Below are 4,889 nucleotides of genomic sequence, written 5' to 3' on the forward strand. Positions count from 1 at the left end.
AAGCATTGAATATTACATCTCAGCAAACTTCTGCTCAGTGGTTAGTGCTTATTTATTTCTGCTCAATTAGCATTGCCCAGTAGTGACAAAGCTGGATCTGGCTCCATGACCCAGCTTGGACTCCGGGCTGCCTCTCCAGTTTAGGATGGTGAATTGGAGAAAATAAAATGGGATCATCATGTGGTCTTTTCAGTCCTCTTTGAAAGCTTTGTGATGAGAAAATGAGACGCCAGGGGACAAGCTTGTCTGCTTGTCCCGTAGTTTACCTATGTAACAGTCATCACGACAGCAGCATTTATTATGGCCCTTCAGAGCCCTTTCCTGAAAACAGCTGTTTGTACAAAAATAAGGCAGATGTTATCAACTTGGATTTCCTCCTTGAACCAAATTTCATCAGAGCTCAAGGATATTCTGGGCTTGTGATAGTGGTTTATGGTGGCTATTTCATTATTTATAGAGTTTCCTTTTTCTATTTTTAGTTGATTGTGCTCATTTTTGGAGCTTCAGAGTAGGGAGTTACATAAGTGTGCATTCATTCCTGCCTCTTACTAGAAGTTTTCACTTTCTTTTGAGAAGACAAAAGCATTCTGTTTGGTAAGATTTTTAGGGCTGTGAAATTGTTCTATATGACACTGGATGTGTAACACAGTGCTTTTGTCAAAATGTATAGACCCTTTTGTGGCTTCCCTGGTGGTTCAGCAGTAAAGAATCCCCCTGCAATTCAGGTAATGTGGGCTCAATCTTTGGGTCAGGAAGATCCTCTGGAGAAGGAAATGGCAACCCACTCCAGTATTCTTCCCTGGGAAATGCCATGAACAGAGGATCCTGGAGGACTACAGTCCATGGGGTTCGCAAAAGAGTCAGACATGACTTGGCAACTGGACAACAGCAAACAGACACTTATAGCACAAAGAGTAAACCTTCGTGTGCACAAATTAGAAAAAAGATCTTTGGGGAGGTCAAGATCCCAGGAAGGAATGAAGACTGTGACAAGAGAATCTAACTGCACTACAAATGAATGAAATAATTTCTTTGAAATGGGTGGGGGAAAAGGTGCTGAAATAACAAACTTTGATAAAGGGTAGAATTTGTAAGGAAAAGGCAAAAGAAGCTGCACATGAGCATCATATTCTAGTTGGCAAAGTTTCTGCCCATGGGTGGATGGGTAACAATTCTGATCTGCTATGCATGCATACTGGATTGAACAATTAAATAAATGAAAGGCAGATTGTGGGAACCAGGTTTCTCACTGTTGGAGTGGGGGTTTACAGATAAGCAAAAGGAGACGCTAGAGTGATCTGTGTTGTAATGGATTAGTTAGTGACATCAGTAAGAGGTCTTGCTTCTTGATATAGATAATTACTTGAAATATAAATATTGATAGAAACTTGTGTGCACTAGATTAGTACATACTAGGAGATCAGTCCTGGGTGTTCATTGGGAGGACTGATGTTGAAGCTGAAACTCCAATACTTTGGCCACTAACTCATTGGAAAAGACCCTGATGCTGGGAGGGATTGGGGGCAGGAGGAGAAGGGGAAGACAGAGGATGAGATGGCTGGATGGCATCACTGACTCGATGGACATGAGTTTGAGTAAACTCCAGGAGCTGGTGATGGACAGGGAGGCCTGGCGTGCTGTGGTTCATGGGGTAGCAAAGAGTTGGACATGACTGAGTGACTGAATTGAACTGAACTGATATACTTCTTTGCTCTGTCAGTTGAGCAAGCCTAAAAGAAATGACACCCAATAGCAATGAGTATGCCTAGCATCCAGATCTAAATTTCTTAAACTATTCTATGATAAAATGAATGAGAGTTGCTTGGAAAATAGCTGATTCTAGGACTGGGTCAAGATATATACAAGATGGATCCAGAGTACCCTGTAATGCCAAAAAGTAAGAAAGAGGGAAAAACACCCATAGTGTTGGAGGTATGTTAAAGGAACACAGGAGCCAACCTAAAGAGCACCCAATAGCCAGAGCTGGAACAGTTTAAGCAACAGTATAAATAAAATAGTACTGAATTTCAACCTGAAGTTAAAAAATAAAATTTTTAGAGTCCAAGTGTATAAGTGATTGATTGAATAACTAAATAAGAAGAGAAATTTCCCATGCTGAAGAATTCCAAATAATTCCCCACTCCTTGAGTGGGCTGTGCATACTGACTTCCTTCCAAAGAATACAGTATGGGAAGGCTCAGGACCAGGCAGTAACTTCACAGTACAGAAACCTTACGAACACTGTCTCTACTAGGTATTCAGTTAACATCAATAGTGGTGAGTCATATGATACTATGTACATCTTGATTCAATATCATGAGAATAACACTTTACCTATGCTCTTCCTCCCCAAACCCACAAATCCAGTCTAATGATGTGAAAAACATTAAGTTTCAGTATAGGAGCATTCTGTAATATACCTGATCAGTTCTACATGAAACTGTAAGGTTATCAAAAACAAGGAAAGCTAAGAAACTGTCACCACGAAGAGGAGCCCAAGAAGACAATGAAGTGTACTGTGATAACTTGAATAGGATCCTGAAAAAGAAAAAGGACATTAGGTAGAAATCAAGGAAATATGAATACAGAATAGACTTTAATTATTCACAATGTACAAACATTGGTTAATTAATTTTAAAAAATGTTTCACGCTAATGAAGGATGTTAATAATAAACTATGTTGCAGATATGTGGGACTCTCCACGACATTTCTTTAATATTTCTGAAAATCTAAAACTTCTAAAAAATAAAAGCGATAAAAAGATAATCATTTTCCAAATATAGATTTTTCCCCAGCAGAACCAATGAGAAAAAGAAACTTTATTATTTTGAATCAAATGTCTCCTATGTTTTAGGTCAGAATCACTGTGTACTTTTTAGCTACAAAAAGGCTCTGGGCAGGTAAAGAGAAACATCCTCCAAAGAACAATGTCTTAGAAGAAGTTATTAAGATGCTATACATAAGTAATTTATCCTGAGACCCTCCATGACAGTAAGGAATTCATGGTCAATTAAAGACATCAGAAAAGTAAGTGGTAACAAAAATAATGAAAACATTGCCAATAATAAACAGAGTAGTAATGTGACCAAAGCTTTTCCATCAAATTTTATCATCCCCCTTCATCACTACCAATTTTAAGCCCATTTAGCACAATCAGGGGATCCAAGAATAAAACATAACACTCTCCTTTGATTCTGGTTCTCTTTCTGTCTTCTTAATCTGAGAGGGTAGTACCATGATCCATCTAGGTAGCAAGCAAAGGACTTTGGAGTCAATCATCATAGCCCTCTTTTCTCTACAATTTGTATCCAAACTAGCACCAAATCTGTCCATTTACCTCCTGAATAAAATTCTCAAATCCATGTATTTCTTCCACCCCCAACAGCATCCCAACCACCACTAACAGAACCTCTCTAGTCAAAACTACCATTATCTCCCACCTGAATTAATGCAATAAATACTTAATTATCTAGATGCATTTAGACTGGCTTCCTGATAATCCATTCTCCATGATGCAGCCAGACTGGTCTTCTCAAAACACTAAAGTATTTATGACTCTTGTTTGAATCTTCAGTGGCTTTTCACAGTTCTTAGGGTAAAGACCAAAGACTCTAAGATAGACAACAAAACCCTGGCTGCTGCCTATATTTCCAGACTCCCTTATTCTTAGCACTCTAACCACCATGATCTTTTGAGATCCTCAAACTCACCACACTGCCTTCTCTCTTGAATTCCTGTGCAGGTGCTTCCTTTTCCCGGGAATGCCTTTCCCCCTCTTTTATGCTTAGTTAACACCCACTCTTTCTTTATTACTCAAGTACCACTTGCACAGGACTTTCTCCCAACCACTAGTATCTCAAAAGTCCAATGGGCTTATGATAGTAAGCAAGCAAATAACTTAGTTGGAAAAGAATCCGCCTGCAATGCAGGAGACCCGGTTCAATTTCTGGGTCAGGAAGATCCACTAGAGAAAGGATAGGCTACCTGCTCCAGTATTCTTAGGCTTCCCTTGTGGCTCAGCTGGTAAAGAATCCCCTGCTATCTCAAAAGCCAGATGAGCTTATTATATGTACTCTCATAACTGTGTCCCTTTATTTCATGGTACTTACTTTAGCTTGTAAAAATATGTTCATTTTATAACACAAATATTATAAAATACATATACATTGTGTCATCAGGCTATACTCTATAAGAGAGAGGCTATGTTTGGTTTTGCTGATACTCAATAAATATTTATTAAGTAAATAAACACAGCACAGGGACTTTTTCATGGAGCACATTAGGTAAACATTTAAAAAGAATTTAACCAACAGGTTTTACACACTAGTGATGTTCTCAAGAGGTATCTTCCTCAAGAAATGAAGAAAAAAGTTACCCATGTATTTTCTCTCTCAATTTTATTCATGACCTAGTTGATTGGCTTTCAGGGAAGGGTCACAAGTAAGACACAGCTAATACTGCTCTATTATCTCAATATTGGGCCAAAGTAGAACCAAAATGCTCTTTTCTGAGAATAAGAATGGGCAGTTCACTTGCCTTCTAACTCTCGGGTGCTTCCTTGAGTCCTCCTGGGGCTTCTCCACCAATTCTAGACGTTGACTTTTTGGGTGAAAGTTACAGGAAACCTCACTAATTATGGCTTTACACAAATGAATCTTCTGTCCTCACATAAAGAAGCCAAGGCAGACAATTCCTGACCTTAGCCGTTCAACTATGCCATCAAGGACTCAAGGCTCAGTCTCTTTGCTCTGGTGTCCTTAACATAGTCACTTTTCTTCATGTTAGCAGCTCAAAGTTAAAGAAACTGCCACATCTGTGAGCATTGTTTACAAATCCTGGGCAGAAATAAGGATATAAAGAAATAACAGCAGCTGCCTATGTACCTTTA

Source organism: Cervus elaphus, chromosome 9, assembly GCF_910594005.1.
Source record: "Cervus elaphus chromosome 9, mCerEla1.1, whole genome shotgun sequence".
In the NCBI taxonomy this organism is placed as follows: domain Eukaryota; kingdom Metazoa; phylum Chordata; class Mammalia; order Artiodactyla; family Cervidae; genus Cervus; species Cervus elaphus.